Source organism: Coregonus lavaretus (genome assembly GCF_964263955.1).
Source record: "Coregonus lavaretus genome assembly, chromosome: 13".
Classification (NCBI taxonomy): domain Eukaryota; kingdom Metazoa; phylum Chordata; class Actinopteri; order Salmoniformes; family Salmonidae; genus Coregonus; species Coregonus lavaretus.
Genome location: NC_140000.1, coordinates 4,310,477 through 4,335,711, shown reverse-complemented (window position 1 = coordinate 4,335,711; position 25,235 = coordinate 4,310,477). Strand labels below are relative to the sequence as shown.

The 25,235-nt window shown below is 41.2% G+C and overlaps 1 pseudogene across 1 annotated transcript in view; it reads right to left on the bottom strand.

Annotated features, from left to right (window-relative positions):
* The window catches only part of LOC311139833 (potassium channel subfamily K member 5-like), a 29,029-nt pseudogene extending 4,287 nt beyond the window's left edge, over positions 1-24,742 (bottom strand). Inside the window, exons 1-5 of the transcript in view lie at positions 24,557-24,742; positions 19,167-19,278; positions 18,855-19,021; positions 18,278-18,446; positions 17,304-17,920 (exon numbers count right to left, since the gene is read on the bottom strand). The product of the transcript in view is annotated as a potassium channel subfamily K member 5-like (transcript). The remainder of the gene's footprint in view (positions 1-17,303; positions 17,921-18,277; positions 18,447-18,854; positions 19,022-19,166; positions 19,279-24,556) is intronic.
* Between the last annotated feature and the right edge of the window lie 493 nt (positions 24,743-25,235).

The following is a 25,235-nucleotide window of genomic DNA, read 5'->3' as shown; positions in this document are numbered from 1 at the left end:
AAATTGAGCAGTCAATTTTGAGAGCTAAACTGCAAATGGGACTGCCCTCACCAGTAAGGAGCAAACTGGCAGAAGTGGTTGGACTTGGAAGCATGACAAAAGGTGTCTATACAGATCACATAGCTCATCAAGTGGATCTGTACAGGAAAAAGGAACTCAACCAGAAAGAGCAGGACGAAGAAACTCTCAGAAAACTCAATCAAATACAACTGGGGGAGAATAAAAAGGATAAGAAACAAGCTTTGGTTATGCAGAATCAGTGTGCACCAAATCAACAATCACTGCCACAGCTTCAACCAGAACAGGTCCAACCGCAATTGTACCAGCCACCAATGGCGGTACCAGTTTCATTTCCACAGCCAATTTCTGGACAGACACAGAATTGGAGAGGAAGAGGACGAGAAGGATTAGAAAGGGGAGGACGATTTGAGCCATACTTCCCGCAGTCTCCAGAGGTGTGTTATAATTGTGGACAGGTTGGTCACTATGTCCGTGAGTGCAATTGGTCAGGAGGAAACATCAGAGGGAATTTTAGAGGAAGATACAGGGGCCAGTCAAGATCATCTGGAGGACCGGTGAACCCCTACAGGGGTCCGGAGCAAGGATTCTAGAGGTGCCTAGATGATCCGAAAGGGGGGTGTCAGCTGGTAGCATCAGGACCGGAAAAATATCCAACAATTGAGGTGAAAATAAACAACCGACCATTGGAAGTGATGGCGGATAGCGGAGCTGCGTTCACCTGCATTCGGCCTGAAGATGCTACACATCTCCCTATGTCCAATCAACTCATTAGGACAATCGGATTTGAGGGAGTAAAACAGCTGATTCCTCTTACGGAACCAATTGAGCTCTGCTATAAAGATCAGAAAATTACAATACCCATACTGGTATCAGCACATACACCTGTTGCATTATTGGGAAGAGATGCATTGTGTAAGTTGAACTGTACAATAAGATGTACACCAGACGGCTGTCTGATAGAAATGCCAAAGGAAAAGGTTTACCAATTGTCGATGATGACAGAGATGGATTCGTCGTCAGTATTCTGGATTGGAAATCTCAGTGAAGATTTTATGAAGCAGGCTAAGATATGGGAGAGATTTATTGTTGCAAATATGCCGGATGCGAGGCTTCCGGAATATCCATTCCATTGTACGCTCAAGTATTTCAAGAAGGCTGCCCAACCACACTCAGAGGAATGGTTGAGTCATCAACCGAAGAATGTTCAACTTAGCTCAAGTTGCATTATTTTAGGACTACAAGGAGCAGCTATGAAGATAAACACAGACGACTATCTGAATAAAGAATTTGAGATTGAGAAGAGTGTGCCACATGTTACCTTGTTGGCTTCGGAAGGCTATGAGCAAAAGCAAATAGGAGAAATGATGACAGAAGCAGAGAAACTTAGTTTCAGACCATTGAAAGAGAATTTGGCGATCTGGAGAAGTGAAGATCAACGATTTCTTAAAATAATGATTTCGGCTCAAGGACAAGGAGAGCCACAGGCTGTAGGAATGACACATGAATCTATTTGCAATATGAAGATGGATTCAGACTCTATGAAAGAGGAGATGTTGCAACAAGTTCCAGAAGGGTTGTGGTCTCAACATAGTACCGATATTGGACTTGTGAAATCAGCCCAACCTGTGAAAGTTGAACTTCGACCAGGAGCCAGACCTCCATGGAAAAATCAGTATCCATTGAAAGATGAAGCAATCCAAGGGATTGAACCACAAATTGAAGGACTTTCGAAAGCAGGTGTTTTAAGGACAACAAAAAACCCTCGAAGTAACACGCCTTTGTGGCCTGTGGAAAAACCGGATGGAACTTATCGTGAAGTTCATGATTTGAGAGCAGTAAATGAGGTAGTGACTGACTTTCCAGCAGAAGTGCCAGACCCTCATACCTTGTTAGCCCAAGTTCCTCCTGATGCAACACATTTTACAGTACTAGACTTATGTGGAGCATTTTTCAGTGTTCCACTTAGTGTAGAGAGTCAGAATTTATTTGGGTTCACATATAAGGGACAATTCTATGAGTACAGTAGAATGCCACAGGGGTACCGGCATTCTCCTCATATCTTCAATAAAGTACTGAAGGAGGATTTGGTAGGAATAGATCAGATATTGCAGAGCACTGTCATTCAGTACGTGGATGATATAATGGTTTGCTCGCAAAATAAGGAAACATGTCATAGAGACTCAATTAAATTACTACAGGTATTGGCAGAAAAGGGGCATAAGGTTTCACAGAAAAAGCTGCAATATTGCCAGGAGAAAGTTGTGTATTTAGGTCAAAACATAACTCATGGCCACAGAAACATTTCGGACAGGCAAGTGGAAACTATTCGCAAGGCTCCAAAGCCTAGAACAGTCAGAGAGATGATGACATTTCTGGGTATTGCTGGTTATTCCTCAGCTTGGGTAGAGGATTATACTAGTTTGATGGCACCTTTGAGAGCTATGGTTAGGGGTACTGAGAGTGGTCAACTCCATAGCCATCTTTCCTGGACACAGGAAGGCCATGTGGCATTTGAAACGATCAAACAGAGGTTGCAGGAGGCACCTGCACTTACACTGCCAGATTACTCGAAGAACTTTTTGCTATATGTGTCTACTTCTACTGGAGGTAGATATGCGTGTGCGGTTCTTTGTCAACCGACAGGCACGGGGACGAATCCTCAGCCTATTTCCTACTACTCTACTGCTTATTCAGAGGTAGAATTAGGGTTACCACTGTGCTACAGAGCAATGGTGGGAGTATATTCAATGTATGACAAAGCATCATCGGTCACGATGGGCTACCCAGTGACAATTCTTACCCATCATAGTCTCAGAAATCTTCTGAACTATGGGAAATATACATTGACTATGCCTAGGCTCAGAGACTATCATAGGCTCTTAGAGCAGGAAGATGTCACCCTAGTGAGATGTGATACAGTAAATCCAGCCGAGAGTTTACCAACTTCAGAGGATGGTGAGCCACATGATTGTGTCCATGAAGCAGAGAGATATTCGAGGCTTAGATCAGATTTACAAGCCTTTCCATTACGTGAGGCAGACCTGGAGTATTGGACTGATGGGTCTTGCTATCGGGTGGGAGATAAATTATGTGCTGGTTATGCAGTAGTTAGAGGCAGAGGAACAGGATTTGTTGTGGAAAAGGCTGAAGTAATACCACAGCCTGCGTCTGCACAACTTGCTGAACTTGTGGGGCTAACAGAAGCATGTTTGTTAGCAGAAGGAAAGCGAGTAACCATATACACTGATTCAGCATATGCACATAGTGTATGTCATTTGTTTGGGGCAGTATGGAAAGGTCGAGGGTTTAAAAAAACGGATGGTTCTCCGATACAACATCATGCGCAGATAATGAAACTGTTGCATGCTATGATGAAGCCTAAAGAGATAGCGATAGCTAAGTGTGCAGCTCACAAGACAGATATGTCAAGAGTGACACAAGGGAACAAAGCTGCTGATGAAGCTGCAAAAGCCGTCGCAGGAGCGGATAAATTGGGAAAAGTTTTTCTGGTCACTCATGTAGTGGACTTGGAAGACAAAATTACACTTCGGGATGTAATTTTGATGCAAGAAGCTGCTTCTATGATCGACAAACAGCTATGGCCAGACCGAGGAGCGGTCAAAGATGCTACTGGTCTGTGGAGAAACCATGAGGGGTTGATAGTAGCGCCTCTAGACCTCTTAGGTCTGATGATTCAGGAAGCACATGGGTTAGTTCATGTTGCGAGGGGGGAGGTTAACAGAAAGATCACAAAGGAATATGGCTTTTGGGCTCCATATTTGTTTGAACAAATTGATTATATGATAGGAAGGTGCACTATCTGTCTTAAAAATAATGTTCGAAGAGGGATACCTGTTCATCCAGGTTACATTCCTACACCAAGGGGTCCTATGCGTGAGTTGGTTATTGACTTTGTTGATATGATAAAACCAGTTGATGGGAAAAGATACATGTTGGTGGTTGTAGATAGATTTTCACGATGGATGGAAGCTTGTCCAACCAAGCGTCGGTTGCCAAGTTCTTGTGTAAAGAAGTCATAAGCAGGTGGGGATTACCCGATCGAATATCCTCAGACAATGGAAGGGAATTTGTGGATAAATCAGTTAAATTGATGTTGCAAAAATTGGGAATTAAGCAACGTCTTGGAGCAGTTTATCACCCACAAAGTCAAGGGATGTGTGAAAGAATGAACGGTGTCTTGAAAAATCGCATTGTGAAAATTTGTCAACATACAGGTCTAAACTGGATAGCGGCGCTTCCTTTAGCACTAATGGTGTGTCGCTCAAGTGAGTTACGTGATCTACGTATGACGCCCCATGAGTTGGTAACAGGAAGAAGGATGCCTACGCCTTGTTTGCGAACAAGCGGAAAGGGTCCAAGCTTGGCTCTGTTGGAAGATGAAATGAGAGCGTACGTTACATATATGGCCAATTTTCATAAAAAGTTGTCCACATATGTTTCTGACAGGCAAAGACAAGAAGAGGTGCAGAAGGCGCTTGAGGAGGATAAGAGGAATACAGTACAACCGGGAGACAAAGTATTCGTAAAGGTATTCAGAAGGAAGTGGTATAACGAACGTCGTGAAGGACCATTTGAAGTGGTTCGTAGTACTGGAACAGCTGTCCAGGTTAAGGGGTCTCCTACGTGGTATCATTTGTCACATTGTGTTAAAGCGCCTACAGAAGAGGTGCCACGCGCAGAGAGAGAGGATGGAGATAGGGGAGAACAGGAAGAGGGAGAGATTGTCAATGTTGGGGATAACGTTGATAATGGTGACACTTCTGATGATGCCAGAGATGACTATGCAGGGGATGGAAAGGAAAGGGGATTTGGGGAAATTGATTTTCAATACGTCCCAGAAGCAACAGGGAATATTTCAGTGGAATGTGAAGCAGCAGAGACCACCAAGGACAACTCTGTTACAGGAGAAGTTAGTGATTCAGTTAGACAAAGTAGGCCTAGACCAGTTAGGAGAAAAGTCAGACCAAAACGTTACGAAAACTAGGGATGAAGTAACAACAATGACACCAACACTTCAGTCTGTTATAACAACAGTGGGAAGCAATTTAACTCTTTCAACATTGACAGTTATTAAAGCCATAAATATATCGCATTCGATTACAAGGGAACCAATAGCTCCAGCACCAATTTTAGAAGAAAAGACTGTTATTGAGGTTAGGACGGGTGAGACAGCTCATCTTCCGTGTAGCTGTGAGAGATGGAGTGGGGGAGGGGACGTTCCTCCCACATGGAGAGATAATTATGGAGAAGAAGTATTGTTATCAGGACCAGATGTAGAAGCGGTGCCCCCTAGTCAAAGGAAGTATATTTTGTACAACAATATGGAGGGGAAGAGGGTTATTAGTGATCACTTATTTTGCGTGATGTTACAGATAAAGATCAGGGAGAATATATGTGTACTTATCTAGTGCAAGCATTAAAATTTGTTCCGGTTAAGAATTATTGGTTAAAAGGCTATGTAGTTCGTAAAATAACGCTTATAATGGAAAAATTGAGGTCTGTTGTAGCCTCCACAGTCACCGAAGGAGTTCAGGATAAAATGTATTACAGTAGTCACTCCAACAATAAATAATACACAGAGTATATCGGTAACTTTCCCACTAGAAGTAATTAAGGGTGTTAATTCATCAACTAAATCAACTACTTTAATGGTAACTTTAGAAGGATTTAATGGTACGACGGCAATAACAAATGTAGGAAGTATGACACCGACACCGACAACAACTTTTCTAAAAGTAAAGGATGTAGCAGAAATGACTAAGCAAATAGTGGTAGAGAACAATATAGGTTCATCTGAAATAGTACAGGATAATATCATGGAGGTACAGGATGAGTTCTTTGGATTCAACTTAACATCAGAAGATACATCTGATCAATACCGCTCGTTAGGGAAAAGAGAAGCTAAATGGAAAGCATATGGATTTGATTCGTCTGTTTTAAAGATTAAAGATGAGTGGGCAGGGAGAAATCTTTGGTTCCAGCAGTTAACTCATTCTGTAAGATCAGTGAGGAATCTTGAGGGTCCATGTCTGTTGAGAATTCCAGCACCAGAGACGTGGGGTTCCATTTTAGAGACGGTTGCTCAACCGCTATCAAGTATGTGTCAATCTTATGCTTTGTCATGACTGTTGTATCAGCAACGAGCATTGACAGATAAAGTAATGTCGTTGTCACAACATTTGTTTAAGCCTAGGTATAGGTGTTCTTGGTTAAATGAATTACCCTATGTGAATTTGTTGGATGGTAAAGAAAGTCAGGTAACAGCGAACCCTGAAGCATTTGAGGTGAAAGCAGTGAGGGCTAAAAGTTGTTTTTGTTCTAATAAAACAGATGATGTAAAGGGTATGTTCATGGGAATATCAGATTGTGATGATTATATGATGACTTTGGATAAGCACGAACATAAGGTTAGAGAGGACAAATATAATGTAATTTTTTATGTACCAGGTAGTAAGAAGAGCAGGACTTTGATGGTGAAAGATCAGCTTTTGCCTGTCAATGTAACTATTGGGAATTTTAGAGATATTTGGTGGGTTTGTGGTGATAAAGCATATATATTCTTACCCTATGGATGGACAGGATGTTGTTACATGTCGACGTTGAAGCTTCCATATGAGGTTTTTACCATTAAAAGAGGGGTAGCACCGAACACAGATCAATCTGAAACTAGAGTTGAAAATAGGGTGAAAAGAGACATGGCTACATTTAATAATCTTGAAGCCTACCATTGGAGAATAAGTCTGGGAGAGAAGTGGGGACTCTGTCTTTTTCCATGGTATGGTGTAACATTTTTGGCAGATCATATTGATAATATTACATATACTTTGCAGGGGTTTGCGAATGAAACAATAAGAGGGTTTAACCTTCTGTCAAATACTCAAAGAAGTCACAGACTGACGCTGTTGAAACATGACATGGCTCTTGACTATATTTTGACAAAACAAGGTGGCTTATGTTTGGCTATGAATCTGACGGGGGATGATTGTTATACTTTGATCCCAGATAGTTCCGATAATATCACGAGTGTTATAGATGCGTTGAAGAATATAAGGGATGCATTTGGTAGATCTGAGGGAGCTGGATGGTCAGCGAAGTCTTGGTTGCAAGATCAGTTAGGCCCAATAGGAGCAGTGATGGTTCAGATTTTAGTTGCAGCTCTGATAGCGTTGTGTGTGATGTTTTGCTTTTGTACTTTGTTACTGACCTTTGCAAAAGCTATGATATTAAGATGGGTTGGTGTTGTGATGCCTGGAGACAACACTCAGATGCCGTTGTTGACTGTTCCTGATCTGGATGAAGATGGACAAGGGGGTCTGGATGGAGTACTAATGGATAAATATCCTTTTTGATTATTTGATCATTTTTCAATTTTTTTCAATATTAGTGTGATTTTTAGTATGATTTTATGAATCAAAAGGGGGGAATAGGATAATGTGATTCATACATCATTTATATATCATTTTTATATTCTTAGTTGATATCATTTATATATCATTTTTATATTCTTAGTTGATATTGATGTTTAATTTGAAAGTGTTGTTTTGCAAAAGATACTGTTTGGTCTTTTCTTTTCTTCCAGAAGCATTTGGGGGAATATGTGGAGATTGAAATACTCAAACAAGGACAATATGAAGGGACAATGTGAAAGGACAATGACTGGAGGAGATGAAACAAAGAGGGTGTGGAAAGATTCCGATTCCATCATCAACAATCCATTGGAAGTCGAGACTACGGGGAGATGAAGTGTAGTGGACTACATTCCAGTGTCTGCAATGAAATATAGACATATTTCATGTGTAATACATAATTTGTGTCATACTCTTACGTATTAATTTTTGTAGAATGATATTTGATGTTATTGAATACATGTGGGGATCTTAGATGTTTTTGTTTATTTCGTTGATGCTTAGGGACAGGGAGTCTAGGCAGGGAGAGGTCCACTATAGGGTCCAATGGGTTGACCAGCCTTAGAGTGGATATTTTTTGGATAGGATTTTGTTTGCAGGGGCTTACATGTGTGTTTAATTGCATCATAGTTTCAAATGCATTTACATTGTTTATGAGTTTATCGGGAGTACCTAGGTGGTTGCCTGGGGCAGAGGGACCGTGAGAGAATTTTACTGTCTTGATTGATGGATGGATTTGGAACGAAGGTTGCCGGACAGGTTTTTCGCTCTCACACTCCATAAAGATTTGTTCATATTTCATAGTAATGTATTCACACTTCATAAACAGTTATTCATATTTCATAGAAAGGTATTTACACTCTAGAGAATAATGTTTTTTGGTTTAATGTTAAAGATACTCAATAAGATAAATTGTTACTTGTCATAATCCTATTCTGTTTGGTTTCGAGACTTTTAGTTAGTCTCGAAGGGGGGAAATGTTGTGTATTAGGATTATGCCTTTGTTAAATGTTTTTATGAAGAAATGGAATGTTGTTTATCTTAGTTCAAATGTAGCCGTTTGGAGGGTGACGCCCCAGGGGAGACCGGTGATTGGACGAAAGAGGGAGCAACCCATTTTTGCCATTGTTTATAAGTAGGAGCTAGACAAAGGGGGAGTCAGAAGCATTCAGATTAATTTGGGAAGGTGCTTCTCCAGACACCGCGGGTCTGTAACTTATGCTGTAAACGTGTGATATTAATAAAAGCCTCTAATCACGGTGCAGCCTAAGCGGACTCTTTGTTGACAGCAATAACCATCAACAGCAGACACCACATTCTCTCCTTTGTTCAAGACATGGTATTTATATCCTATGTGACATAGTATGGCGTGATTTTGGTCCTCTGTAGCTCAGCTGGTAGAGCATGGCGCTTGTAACGCCAAGGTAGTGGGTTCGATCCCTGGGACCACCCATACACAAAAATGTATGCACGCATGACTGTAAGTCGCTTTGGATAAAAGCGTCTGCTAAATGGCATATTATTATTATTAAAATACCCAATCCCTGGCTTTTCACATATCTTCCCATATCCTCTTTTCCAGGAATTTAGTAATGCTTTCCAGATGTTTCAGCAAGCAGAGCCAAGTTCCTCTAACACACTTTTGCAAACGTCAGCACAATCATAGACCCTCAGACACTACATACAGTGAGGAAAAAAAGTATTTAGTCAGCCACCAATTGTGCAAGTTCTCCCACTTAAAAAGATGAGAGAGGCCTGTAATTTTCATCATAGGTACACGTCAACTATGACAGACAAATTGAGAATTTTTTTTCCAGAAAATCACATTGTAGGATTTTTTATGAATTTATTTGCAAATGATGGTGGAAAATAAGTATTTGGTCAATAACAAAAGTTTCTCAATACTTTGTTATATACCCTTTGTTGGCAATGACACAGGTCAAACGTTTTCTGTAAGTCTTCACAAGGTTTTCACACACTGTTGCTTGTATTTTGGCCCATTCCTCCATGCAGATCTCCTCTAGAGCAGTGATGTTTTGGGGCTGTCGCTGGGCAACACGGACTTTCAACTCCCTCCAAAGATTTTCTATGGGGTTGAGATCTGGAGACTGGCTAGGCCACTCCAGGACCTTGAAATGCTTCTTACGAAGCCACTCCTTCGTTGCCCGGGCGGTGTGTTTGGGATCATTGTCATGCTGAAAGACCCAGCCACGTTTCATCTTCAATGCCCTTGCTGATGGAAGGAGGTTTTCACTCAAAATCTCACGATACATGGCCCCATTCATTCTTTCCTTTACACGGATCAGTCGTCCTGGTCCCTTTGCAGAAAAACAGCCCCAAAGCATGATGTTTCCACCCCCATGCTTCACAGTAGGTATGGTGTTCTTTGGATGCAACTCAGCATTCTTTGTCCTCCAAACACGACGAGTTGAGTTTTAACCAAAAAGTTCTATTTTGGTTTCATCTGACCATATGACATTCTCCCAATCCTCTTCTGGATCATCCAAATGCACTCTAGCAAACTTCAGACGGGCCTGGACATGTACTGGCTTAAGCAGGGGGACACGTCTTGCACTGCAGGATTTGAGTCCCTGGCGGCGTAGTGTGTTACTGATGGTAGGCTTTGTTACTTTGGTCCCAGCTCTCTGCAGGTCATTCACTAGGTCCCCCCGTGTGGTTCTGGGATTTTTGCTCACCGTTCTTGTGATCATTTTGACCCCACGGGGTGAGATCTTGCGTGGAGCCCCAGATCGAGGGAGATTATCAGTGGTCTTGTATGTCTTCCATTTCCTAATAATTGCTCCCACAGTTGATTTCTTCAAACCAAGCTGCTTACCTATTGCAGATTCAGTCTTCCCAGCCTAGTGCAGGTCTATAATTTTGTTTCTGGTGTCCTTTGACAGCTCTTTGGTCTTGGCCATAGTGGAGTTTGGAGTGTGACTGTTTGAGGTTGTGGACAAGTGTATTTTATACTGATAACAAGTTCAAACAGGTGTCATTAATACAGGTAACGAGTGGAGGACAGAGGAGCCTCTTAAAGAAGAAGTTACAGGTCTGTGAGAGCCAGAAATCTTGCTTGTTTTTAGGTGACCAAATACTTATTTTCCACCATAATTTGCAAATAAATTCATTAAAAATCCTACAATGTGATTTTCTGGATTTTTTTTCCTCAATTTGTCTGACATAGTTGTCGTGTACCTATGATGAAAATTACAGGCCTCTCTCATCTTTTTAAGTGGGAGAACTTGCACAATTGGTGGCTGACTAAATACTTTTTTTCCCCACTGTATTTCCCCCCTTCGAGACTAATTAAGTCTCGAAAACAAAAAGAATAGAATTATGACAAATAACAATTTTTGTTCTTGAGTAACTTTAGCAATAAATCAAAATTTATGGAGAGTAAACACATGTTTATATAGACACATTTTTGTATGTAGTGTAAATACATTGTTATGGAGTGTAAATAAATTGTTATGGAGTGTAAGAGCGAAAAACCTGTCTGGCAGCTTTCATTCCAAATATCCATCAGTCAATCAAGACAGGAATATTCTCTCACGGCCCCTCTGCCCCAGGCGACCACCTAAGTACTCCAGATCAATTTATAAATCTTTATCAATACATTTTAAGCTATGATGCAATTGAATACACATGAAAACCCCAGCAAACAAAATACAATCAAAAATGTCCACATTCAGGCTGGTCGACCCATCGGACCCTCCTGTGGATTCTCTCTGTCCCTGCCTAGACCCAATTTCCCTAAGCTTCAACGAAATAAACAAAAACATCTGAGGTCCCCACATGTACCCAACAACAGAAAACATAATTCTTCAAAAAATTAATACAGAAAGAATACAACACTGGAATGTAGTCCACTACACTGCAGCTCCTCCACAGTGTCGACTTTCAATGCATTGTTGATGATGGAATCGGAACATTTCCACACCTTCCTTGTTCCACTTCCTCCAGTCCATTCATATTGTCCATGTTTGAGTATTTGAGTCCCCTCTACACATCCCCCATATGCTTCTGGAAGAAAAGAAAAGACCAAACAGTATCTTTTGCAAAACAACACATTCAAATTAAAACTTCAATATCAACTAAAAATATAAGAATTCCAAAAATGACATGAATTCCATTTCCCCCCTTTGATTCATAAGAAAATACTAAATATCACAATAATATAATTATCCCACAATCAGATATTCAAAAGTTCCTAGAATTATTTCAACCCTAGTTTTCATAACATTTTAGTCAGACTTTTTTTTTTTTTTTTTTTTAAATTTTTCAAAAACCATTTCACTGATTTATTCACAAAACTCTTTCCCATTTTCTGAGGATATTAAATCGGGAAATTCCCACCTGCTTATGACTTCTTTACACAAAAACTTTGCAACCGACTGAGCATCTTTTAGCTTAGTTGGACATCTTATGCACCTCTTGGTATATGAATGTAACCAAGAATAACAGTCACAAATTATTTTTCAGACAGATTGTGCACCTGCCTATGACATAGTCAATCTATTCAAGCAAATATGATTCCCAAAAATCCTACTCCTTTGTGATCTTTATCCTAATCTCCCCTCTTGCAACATTAGCTAACCCATAGCTTACTAAATCATCATGGTTTCTCCAAAGGCAACAAAGGATTGTTACTCTAAGGATTTTTTTCATTTTCTTCAAAACACCTGTTTTTGAAAGTCCTTCAATTTGTGGTTCAATCCCTTGGATTGCTTCATCTTTCAATGGATACTGATTCTTCCAAGGAGGTCTGGCTCCTCGTCGAAGTTCAACTTTCACCTCAATTGAGCTGATTTCACAAATCCAATATCAGTACTACTTTGATATCTCAAACATTCTTGAACTTTTTGCAACATCTTCTCTTTAATAGGGTCTGAATCCATCTTCACACTGCAAATAGATTCATCTGTCATCCATACAGCTTGTGGCTCTCCTTGTCCTTGAGCCAAAATCATCATTTTGAGAAATCGCTGATCTTCACTCCTCCAAATCCTTCTCCTAATTAGTTGATTTGACATAGTGAGATGTGTAACAGATAAAAGCAGTTCCGCTATCTATCATCACTTCCCATGGTCGTTTGTTCATTTTCACCTCAATTGTTGGATCTTTTTCCCTAACTGGTGCTACCAGCTGAAACCCCCCTTTTGGATCTTCTGGGCACCTCTAGAATCCTTGCTCCTTTCCCCTATAAGGGTTCACCTGTCCTCCAGATGATCTTAATTTGCTCCTGTATCTTCCTCTGAAATTCTTTCTTTCCAGAAACTATCTATGGGTATGAAACAACTTGTACCACTAGTTGTGGCTGGTACAATTGCATTTGACCTTGTTCAGTTGAAGCTGTGGCAGTGATTGTTGATTTGGTTCACACTGATTCTTCATAACCAAAGATTTTCTTCTCCTTCTTCTTCTCCACCAGTTGTATTTGATTGAGTTTTCTGAGAGTTTCTTGGTCCTGTTCTTTCTGGTTGTGTTCCTTTTTCCGGTACAGATCCACTTGATGGGCTATATGATCTGTATAGACACCTTTTGTCATGCTCCCAAGTCCAACCACCTCTGCCAATTTGCTCCTTACTGGTGAGGGCAGTTCCATCTGTAGTTTAGCTCTCAAGATTGACTGCTCAATTTGACTCACATCTGGATCATTTCCGGTAATATTTCTCCACACTTGATGAACTCTTGACACGTAGGCTCTCGGATTTTCTTGTTGTCCTAGTGGGTCAATCAGAATGTTGTCAGGATGCACATTTGTTAGAAACGTATTTCTCAGTGCTCTCCACAGCCGATTTCTACTTGCAGCCAACAATTCAGGGTCGTTCACTGCAGTCCAGCTCTCTGAAAAATGTCTTCCATGCCTGGAATCCCAAGGAGATTAGCCAAAAGTATCTTAATGTCTCCTATGGCAGACTGTATTCCCACCGTAATTTCTTCCAACTTTGAAATCCAAGGATATGCTCCATCTTGAAGAGTAGGCAGCTTCTCAAGTATATCTGACATATCGGTATTCTGCAATGGCTTATATTCTAGGTTTTGTCCTCGAATGATCACTGGCATCATCTTCTTACCTGTGCTCCCTTGTCTTGGCCTCAATGTATACTTCTTCTCCAATTCTTGGGATCCTTTTTTCAGCAGTTTTTTCTTCTGTATCTTCAGCTTCTTGAGTTGTTCTTGCAGCTCTCTTACTTCTTCTAAATTATTGGCCTTATCCAGGTATGATACGCATCGGTCTATATCTCTTTCTATTTCTTCTGTGCTAGTCATTGTAGGATAAAATCCTCTTGAATATGAAGCACCTTTAATCTCCAAATCTTCATCGTTGTCTCCATCTTCATTTTCATCAGAACTCGAATCACTTGTATTCTTCTTCTTCCAACTTCCATCACCCCTTCTTTCCGCTCTGGCCAACCTCTGTCTGATGACAGGGTCATATCCACCCATGATCTCTTCTGAATCACTCTGATCATCATCATCATCATCATCATCATCATCAAGTTCCATCCTGCTGAACCTCACTCTACCCTTAGTTTCCAGACATCTCGTTTTCTTCCTACTTTTGGAGTTTGGATTCATCTTTATGGTCGTTTCTGCTTGTCCTCTCTTTATTATTCGTTCATCTTCATCTCTGATGCAATAATCACCCTCCTGAATGATCACTGGAAGCTGAGGATAGACGTCCTTAAACTTGACTTCTTTCTCATAAGGTGGGGGTGTTTTTGCTGAATCCATATGTGAGAAAGGTGTATTGACTTCTGCCATTAGTTTTTCTGTCACCTTCACCTCTTTTGCCATTTTCTCTGTACCTCTGTCTCTCTTATCTTTTGTATCTTTTATCAGTTTTTGTCCTTCATTTTCAAACAGCTTAAGAACACCCAGCTCTCTTTGTCTCTTTTCTTTACGTTGTTGCCCTTTTTTCCCCTTCTTTTGATCTGCCTTATACGTGGATACAAGCACTTGCATTATCTTGATGACGTCAGGGTTAAGAGTCCCTTCCATGGCCATGGTTGTTCAATGTCAGGCCAACGTTTATTCCATTTTTCTGATAACCTTGCAATACCATTAACTAGAGGATTACTATTCTGTACTACATCAAGAGGAGTAATTGCTTTTGTAGTTTTGATGTCCTTTTTCCCCATTGTAACGACTCTGTTATATGTTTCACTCTTTTTTATTTTTTTAAAAATTAAAACTAATTAATTAATTAATCAATATATCAATTTATTTTATGAATTTTATTTTACCAAATTATTGATTAGTGGCAATCTTACCACATCTGATCAGGAAAAGTAAAGGAAAGTAGTCAACTTCAGAGCAATCCAAAAAGAAAAGACCTGTAATCCAGCAACACTACAGCACTCATAAACCAATTGCTTAATAATCACCCAATTATCTTAATTTTACAGAATAATGTCAATGCTGGATTTCCAACACAACTCTAATCAAAACAAGTCATTCACAAAAACTCTAATGTGCAATTATCAATTACATCAATTCATCAGTCTGTTGCCAAGTTCCTGCGAAATGGTCACAACATGAAATATTATATGCATACACAATGTATCTATTATATCCTGTAAGGGAAAGTAGGTTTTGTGGATAAGAACAGTACTGGCCTTGATTTTGACTTGATTGTTGTCGCTGATGTACTGGTCAGCACCTCCTCTCTCTCTCTCTCTGTCTCCTCCTTCTCGTCTCTCATATGACAGAAGAACAAAGGAACAGACAAGAATTTAGTTTTTTATGCATACTTATGTTCACATTCACGCTAAGAAATAAGCAAACAGCTTAACTCAGGAATATTATAAATAGCTCAATAACACTTTATTTTATTTATTTATTTTATTATTATTATTTTTAATCCGTCAATATATCTCTCATTCACCAACTCAACCGATATCAACCAAACAGTTTCACAGTCAAGCAACAGTTAATTCAACAAGCAGAACATTCCACTTGTGTGCAAGTTTCCCCCTCCCTCTTTGTCTGCTCTAAGACTGTGTCTCCCAGCAGTTCAGTGCAGGGGAGTGGCACATCTGTTCTACGTAACTCTAAACTCATAAAATCCCACGCATGCGCAGTTCAGTCACCAATGCGATTTCAGAGTGAACAGAGCTCTCCTAAACAGCTCTCTCCCAGCTAAACAACAGAGTAGACAAACCAGCTGTCGCTCCGTTCTCTCCCCCTTTTGACAAACAATAACACTTAACAGAGCTCACAAACGAACACGGAACACAGAACATAGAACACAAATCCTACTTCGAAGTTTCTTATCTTCACTTATCCTAATCTGCAGATTTATAGTTATGTTGTTATCAATTACAAAACATCTCTATACACTCTTAAAAAAGTCCTCCCTGTAGGCTCATGATTAGTTAGTAAACGTTCTCTTTTTATAGAGACTCATAAGATTTTTAAACTTAATGTCCTTCCAGGGGGCTCATATATAGTTAACAATTATTAACGTTCTCACAAACGGAGACTCATAAGATTTTTTAACCTTAACTTCCTTCTAGGGGGCTTATATATAGTTAACAATTATTAACGTTCTCACAAACGGAGACTCATAAGATTTTTTAACCTTAACTTCCTTCTAGGGGGCTTATATTTCCTTATGAAAACAAAAATCCCTGTTCTCAACCAAAACATATATATATATATGTATATATCTCTAACATAGATCTTATCCTAACATGAGTCGACACACAGCTGGAACACATCAGAGACCTGTTCAGACATGCAGCCGCTCTCTCTCTGTCTCACACACACACACGCATACACAGTTCAAACAAGAATGCATCCGTTCATACAAAGCATGCTACCGCCGTTCCTATTTTCCTTTATATTCCTTTGCTAAATTTCTGCTACCTCAGGTTGTAGACATTCAATGAGAGGATTACTTCAGACAAATATTTCGTCAAATAGATTCTGAGAGGTAACATACAATTGAATATATCTTCTACAATCTGCAGTTCCCAGAACTGACTTGAGAGTTAATCTAATAACTATCAAGATTCATGGCCCATCATATTGATCGCCTTGTTTCAAGGGCTTCCTTAAATCAACGGCGTCCTAAAAGTATACTTTTTCCTTATTCCTGGCCTTATTCCTTTATGCTTTTCCTGGACACTCCTTTTACTTTTATTCAAGCCAAATATCGGTGTGCCCTATCGGTGTGCCCTATAGACACTCCCCCCTTTTTGCGTTGTTCCCAACGCAAACGAATTTAGAAAATGTAGAACGGAATTCTCATCACACAGCAAATACCAGCAAAGCGCACACACGAGTACTTTGACGGTACATCCCCTCAGCGCACACACTCTGCACTCACAAAACGACCAGCGCCCAATGTTTGTGAGAAAGCTCACCTTATCTGTTGGCCTCTTGAGCGGGAGTCACTTTGTAGCCCAGGAATGGAATGCAGAGAAAAGACGTAGCACGTCCCAAAAACCTCGTCGCCATTAAAATGTGGTGTCCAAGTCAACGTTGCTAATTATGCTGTGATGATAAGAAGATCCGCTGACACTGTACTTTGATTATAAAGGTTTATTATAACAAAGAGTTTCAGCGTCAGATTTACAGATACCTGCAGATATCTGAAGAACAGCCGGACCCAATCTGTGATTTGCTATTCTTCCCTCCTTTGTTCAAGACATGGTATTTATATCCTATGTGACATAGTATGGCGTTATTTTAATACACCAATCCCTGGCTTTTCACATTTCTTCCCATATCCTCTTTTCCAGGAATTTAGTAATGCTTTCCAGATGTTTCAGCAAGCAGAGCCAAGTTTCCTCTAACACACTTTTGCAAACGTCAGCACAATCATAGACCCTCAGACACTACATTAGGATCTAGATCGGCGGGGTTGAGGTTCTCTTTTGAGTTGGACACATTAACAGCCTCCTCCTCTTTAGTCTCTCTATCTAGACAGTTCTCCTCAAACACAGGGTCTCCCATAAAGACAGGGTCGTCCTCGATAAGCCTCTGCCCCTCCTCTCCCATCCCAAAGCTACTTAGTAACATATTGTGACTGATGCTGAGGTGGCGCATCTGGCGGCGTGGGGAATGCTCCAGGGTTTGGATATTCGTCCACAGGATGTCGCTACAGCTCTTCGAGCGACTCATCTCCTTGAATTCCATCCCTGTCTTCGGCTTTGCGGCAGCACCGATTTGCCTGATGGCAATGCTGTAGTCCTCCTGCTTCTCAGAGAGGAAGTTGAAGATGTCGACGGCGGTGGGGAGGCGGCGAGGGCTGCGGATGTCGTCTTTCTCGGGCTGCCATCGATGGTCCAGGTGGTCCATCCTGTGTCTCTGCCTCCTCTTCTTCAGGACCTTGTGGGCCCACATAACCAAGTGGACGTTCCAGCTGAAGAACAGAGACAGCCAGGCCAGACCCATGTAAATCTACACCTCTACTAACACCCGGTACAGCCTCGGGTAGTCTATGTTCGGATTGATACCTGTGGAGTTAAAAAGAGAACATAGTTTAATTAACTTTATACAACGGGTGGGTCTAATCCTGAATGCTGATTGGTTAAAACCGCATTCCAGCCGGTGTCTATTCCACAAGTTACCACCGGCTAAATCTATGACGTTAAAATGCCTATTTACTCTGTTCCACATAGTTCAATGAAGTATATATGACCCTATCTTCGGCTTGGACCAAGCAGGACGCACCAGGCAATGAATCCACCTCCAAAGAACTTCATGGTCCTCTAACGTGAATTAGGTGATATCATTCTTCACATATCTCTTTAACATAAACGTATATTTTTCCAAGGAATGCCATCTACTCCATGAAAAGTCTATGTAACTACCTGCGACGTAGTCCCCGAAGCCGACAGTGGTGAGAGTGATGAAGGAGAAGTAGAAGCCCTCCAGGTAGGACCATCCCTCCAGGGACATGAACACAAACGGGGGGATCACCAGGTGTACCAGCAGACCCCACAGGAGGAAGATGGTCGTACAGATCAACTGGACCTTTTTCTGAAGACGTCACGCAGGGAGAATCAATCAATCATTAAAATGGATTTTATAAACCCCAGAGAGCAACCAAAGCAGAAACTAAAGCATGGTGAGAGCAATGGCATGTGACACAAGTGACAATGTTAGACCAATCCCCTTGATTTGACCATGTCAATTGTCATTTTTGAGTGTTCCACCAGATCTGGTAATAAAGCTAACATCTCTTGTAGGCTAATTCTTCTACATTAGTTGGACCATACAGGATTCAGTAATTAGTACCTACGCAGCTACAGTGGCTAAACGTGGCTTGTTAATGGCTAATCCTCTGTTAATATATGATTCAGTCATGTATTGCACCTCCCCCAAAGTCATTGATAGAAATCCAAATCACCACATTAAACGTGCTGAGAGACTCCCAGTGAATCTTACCACACTAAAGCGTTTGCGTATCAGGACCTGTCCCAGGCGCTTGGCTCTGGCTCCGAAGAACAAGCCCAGCTCACTAATCCAGGTGAGGCAGAGAGGGATCCCACACAGGCCATACAGGATGCAGAATATATGGCCGCCAACCGTTTTTGGGGCAACATTACCATAACCTGCAAATCACAAACGTATAGGCTTTCAGACAGGGGTGGCAGCTTCATTTCTGCTATGGTTAGATATTGGGTAACTGAGTTGGCAGCAGTTATCGGAGAGATAATGATTCAATGTTTCCAGTGTTGTATTCAAGATATTGCCCACCTATGGTAGTGACAATAGTGGCAGCAAAGACAACCGAATTGGTCCAATCCCAGTTGTTGTAGGTATTCTCTCCAGTGACGGTCACACCTTGTCCAGCAGAGTCTGACACCACCTAGGGAACAGAGTGGGTTATCACACTGTACAAAACTGAGCTGATTGGGGTTATCTTAAATGTTGACGGGTTTCAGTGTGATGAAGTTTAGGAGTCTTCACACTCTGGGTAAACACAGCTCTAGAGTTACTTTGGGAATCTAAGTTCACTTCGACTGAGCAAATAAAAATATAAAAATGTTCCCACTTTGATTTGTTTGAAAAGTATATTTTAATCATTGCACACAGACAATAGACCCCTCTTATATATTTCCAGAACCTTCTAATTGAATCACACAACCATAATATATGGATTGAAAACGCCCTCTGTAGTCTCGTAAACCTGACAACAGCAGTGGCATTGAAACATTGGAGGCAACCCGGATGTCTGGAGAGACTACGCCCTCTGAAAATATGCTGCCCCTTTGCTATTCCACGGTAGCAGAGTGACACTGAGACTCAGATTTTTCCATTTAAAATGTATGTCACACAAAAAACAATGATTGCAAGGTTAAACAAACCATACAACTCTATGCACAAGGACTACTTTTAACCATTTCCACTGAAAACCTATTGACTTGAAGAACAGTGCAGACGCAAAGTTTGGAAACAGAATGACGGTTTGTGCTGTTTTCTGCCGTCATTCTGTTACCAAACTTTGCATCTGCATTGTTATCCAAGCAATGAAAATGCCAAACCAGTTCTTCTGAACTGTCCCAACATGCTGGCTTGGCTCCGTTGGTTAAAGAGCAGAGAGAAAATGAATGAAAATGCTTATAGGCTCATCAGAGTGTTGTGTTCTGTTGCTATAATTGAAACTTGATTAATAAGCGTAGTAGTACCTCAAACTTTTACTGCAACAGTGAAAATAATATATTCAATGCATAATAACATGTCTATTTAAAAATATACACATATATTCTCAATAACACAGCCATATCAGTACTGACAAGGGACTGAAATGTCTTAACTTGACAGGCTTTGTTTAGATTAAATCATTTCAGATTATCTACATTGTTATTTTTTCATGTAGAATTACCCATTAAGCATTTGACTTCAGGCGACGTCTTTTGGACGTCTTTATCTGGTCCTCCGTATTTTGGGGGTATTTTTTTGGTGCCCTGATTTCAGGACCAATCTGAACCAATCATAGCCGTCCGGACCGGCCTCTATTTGGCCCAAACATAGACGTGGATCTGGTCCGCACCAACCAAATGTGTACTTATTTGGGGGCGTAGTTCATTAGAATAATACCCAACATGCTTTGCAAGTGTTTGTTTTTACATTTATAGTTTGGCCATTCAGCAGACGCTCTTATCCAGAGTGACTTACAGTCAAATCAAATCAAATCAAATTGTATTTGTCACATGCGCCGAATACAACAGGTGTAGACCTTACAGTGAAATGCTTCTTTACAAGCCCTTAACCAACAATGCAGTTTTAAGAAAGAATACCAAAAAAATCCCCCAAAATACAATATAAAATAATACGAAATAAAAGTAACAATTAATTAAAGAGCAGCAGTAAAAATAACAATAGCGAGGCTATATACAGGGGGTACCAGTACCGAGTCAATGTGTGGGGGCACCGGTTAGTCGAGGTAATTAAGGTAATATGTACGTGTAGGTAGAGTTATTAAAGTGACTATGCATAGATAATAAACAGAGAGTAGCAGCAGTGTAAAAGGTAGCCATTTGATTAGATGTTCAGGAGTCTATGGCTTGGGGGTAGAAGCTGTTTAGAAGCCTCTTGGACCTAGACTTGGTGTCCCGGTACCGCTTGCCATGCGGTAGCAGAGAGAACAGTCTATGACTAGGGTGGCTTTGACCATTTTTAGGGCCTTCCTCTGACACCGCCTGGTATAGAGGTCCTGGATGACAGGAAGCTTGGCCCCAGTGATGTACTGGGCCGTACGCACTACCCTCTGTAGTGCCTTGCGGTCGGAGGCCGAGCAGTTGCCATACCAGGCAGTGATGCAACCAGTCAGGATGCTCTCGATGGTGCAGCTGTAGAACCTTTTGAGGATCTGAGGACCCATGCCAAATCTTTTCAGTCTCCTTAGAGGGAATAGGTTTTGTCGTGCCCTCTTCACGACTGTCTTGGTGTGCTTGGACCATGTTAGTTTGTTGGTGATGTGGACACCAAGGAACTTGAAGCTCTCAACCTGCTCCACTACAACCCTGTCAATGAGAATGGGGGCGCGCTCGGTCCTCTTCTTTTTCCTGTAGTCCACAATCATCTCCTTTGTCTTGATCACGTTGAGGGAGAGGTTGTTGTCCTGGCACCACACGGCCAGGTCTCTGACCTCCTCCCTATAGGCTGTCTCGTCGTTGTCGGTGATCAGGCCTACCACTGTTGTGTCATCGGCAAACTGAATGATGGTGTTGGAGTCGTGCCTGCGAGTACAGGAGGGGACTGAGCATGCACCCCTGAGGGGCCCCTGTGTTGAGGATCAGCATTGCGGATGTGCTGTTACCTACCCTTACCACATGGGGGCGGCCTGTCAGGAAGTCCAGGATCCAGTTGCAGAGGGAGGTGTTTAGTCCCAGGGTCCTTAGCTTAGTGATGAGCTTTGAGGGCACTATGGTGTTGAACGCTGAGCTGTAGTCAATGAATAGCATTTTCACATAGATGTTCCTTTTGGCTAGGTGTGAAAGGGCATTGTGGAGCGCAATAGAGATTGCATCATCTGTGGATCTGTTGGGGCGGAATGCAAATTGGAGTGGGTCTAGGGTTTCTGGGATAATGGAGTGATGTGAGCCATGACCAGCCTTTCAAAGCACTTCATGGCTACAGACGTGAGTGCTACGGGTCGGTAGTCATTTAGGCAGGTTACCTTAGTGTTCTTGGGCACATGGACTATGGTGGTCTGCTTGAAACATGTTGGTATTACAGACTCAGACAGGGAAAGGTTGAAAAGGTCAGTGAAGACACTTGCCAGTTGGTCAGCGCATGCTCGGAGTACACGTCCTGGTAATCCGTCTGGCCCTGCGGCCTTGTGAATGTTGACCTGTTTAAAGGTCTTACTCACATCAGCTACGGAGAGCGTGATCACACAGTCGTCCGGAACAGCTGATGCTCTCATTCATGTTTCAGTGTTACTTGCCTCGAAGCGAGCATAGAAGTAATTTAGCTCGTCTGGTAGGCTTGTGTCACTGGGCAGCTTGCGGATGTGCTTCCCTTTGTAGTCTGTAATAGTATGCAAGCCCTACCACATCCGACGAGCGTCGGAGCTGGTGTAGTACGATTAGAACTTAGTCCTGTATTGACGCTTTGCCTGTTTGATGGTTCGTCGGAGGGCATAGCGGGATTTCTTATAAGCTTCCGGGTTAGAGTCCCGCTCCTTGAAAGCGGCAGCTCTACCCTTTAGTTCAGTGCGGATGTTGCCTGTAATCCATGGCTTCTGGTTGGGGTATGTACGTACAGTCACTGTGTGAACAATGTCATCGATGCACTTATTGATGAAGCCAGTGACTGATGTGGTGTACAGGTCAAAGCCATCGGAAGAATCCCGGAACATATTCTAGTCTGTGCTAGCAAAACAGTCCTGTAGCTTAGCATCTGCTTCATCTGACCACTTTTTTTATTGACCGAGTCACTGGTGCTTCCTGCTTTAGTTTTTGCTTGTAAGCAGGAATCAGGAGGATAGAATTATGGTCAGATTTGCCAAATGGAGGGCGAGGGAGAGCTTTATACGCGTCTCTGTGTGTGGAGTAAAGGTGGTCTAGAGTATTTTTTCCCTCTGGTTGCACATTTAACATGCTGGTAGAAATGAGGTAAAACGGATTTAAGTTTCCCTGCAATAAAGTCCATGGCCACTAGGAGCGCCGCCTCTGGATGAGCGTTTTCCTGTTTGCTTATGGCCGTATACAGTTCATTGAGTGCGGTGTTAGTGCCAGCATCGGTTTGTGGTGGTAAATAGACAGCTACGAAGAATATAGATAAAAACTATCTTGGTAGATAGTGTGGTCTACAGCTTATCATGAGATACTCTACCTCAGGCGAGCAAAACCTCGAGACTTCCTTAGATATCGTGCACCAGCTGTTGTTTACAAATATACATAGACCGCCACCCCTTGTCTTACCAGAGGCTGCTGTTCTATCCTGCCAATACAGTGTATAACCCACCAGCTGTGGGTTATTCATGTCTTCATATCTTTGTTCATCCACGACTCGGTGAAACATAAGATATTACTGTTTTTAATGTCCTGTTGGTAGGATATTTGTGCCTGTAGTTCGGCCACTTTATTATCAATCGATTGTAAGTTGGCCAATCGTATCAGTGCATTCAACTAAGGTAGATAAACAACAACATATCACAGTCATAGCAAGAAATAAATAATCTGTAACCGTTACTGAGAATGTTATTGTAGTTAAAGTGGTCTGTTGGTTTATTCTGTATGTCGGACTACTTTGAACATAATTGCTGCCAGTTTTAAAACATTTGAAAAAGCTAACATAACTGCATGTGATAGATGGGAGCAATAATAAATATTTTGTTTCTTACAATATTGAAAATGTGTAACAGTTTACAATTCAATGACTGAAAAATACATATTTTCAACGTCTGGAAAATACCTATTTTACCTTTCATTCAGCACCTAAAATGCACCTGATTTCAACGTCCGGAAAATACGTATTTACAACGTCTGGAAAATACATATTTTTGACGTCCATATAACACTTATTTTCGAGGTCCCGGAAAATAAGTCTTCTAACCTTTCATTCAGCACCTGAAATGGACGAGATGTCAACCTCTGGAAAATACGTTTTTTCAACATCTTTTCGCTTACTGGGTATGTTTATTTTCCAGGGACAACATCCATGGTCCTAAATAGTTGTAGAACAGAAATAATGTAGGCCTAAAACATAGTGGCAATTCTACAGTAACAGAGGGATTCTGAGACTCTGATTTTTTCACTTTAAAATAAACAAAAAACAATGATTGCAAAAAGTTAAACAAACCATACAACTCTATGCACAAGGCCTACTTTTCACCATTTCCACTGAAATTTTTACAACAATCCATTTACTTGAAGAACAGTGCAGATGCAAAGTGCAAAGAGTTGTCTGGTTTGTTTAACTTTGCAATTATAGGTTTTTGTTAGACATACATTTTAAAGTGAAAAATCCGAGTCTCAGCATCACTGTAACACCTTGTAATTGACCATAGTGTAAAATACCATTTTAAAGATCTAATAAAGTTCCAATGCAGACCAAGCTGACAACACAATAATGATCATCATTAAAACAATTATTGGGAATATAATATATGTATTCTAAATTGAATCCCTACATACCCGCAAAATATAGTTCAAATCTTCTTTAGTCAAGCATGGATATGTTTTAAGAATTATTTCCTTTTGACGGGAATATTCGGACTTGGCCAGTTTCCATTTGGGTTCTTCAAGTATTTGAAATATCGCTGCCCCGATCGATAGGTAAAAAATGATACATGACGTTAATAAAGGACCCTTATCAGACATGGCCGATCACTTAAAAATAATCCGCATTATAAGACTCACATCGAAGTTGTTGCCCGAAAGATAGGACGCGTGTTGCATTCAAACTTCACTTCCTGGTTCTTGTGCTAGGTAATTACAAACGTGGGATACTGGGATTGTGATGACACAATGGAGGAGTACATATTCAATCCGTCCACATAAAACATAGTTTCTGGTGTGCGCAATTGTTTAGCCTGTATATTTTTCAAAGAGACAGGAAAACTTTTTAAGTGACTTTCTGATTTCCACAACCTAGCTATATGGTTTTAAAGCTGGAATCCGTAGCCGTGAAACTGCCAAGATAGCCTAGCTACTTCAAACCATGAACACTGTTTTTTTCCGCGTCGGGCATCATTGTACATCATTGCAGCGCTATAGAACAGCAGAGGATGTACTTCTCCGTTTCATAAACAATAACACATGCGCCTAGGTCGACCAGTGGCGGTGTTCTCTTTATGCGGATCTCAGATTGAAT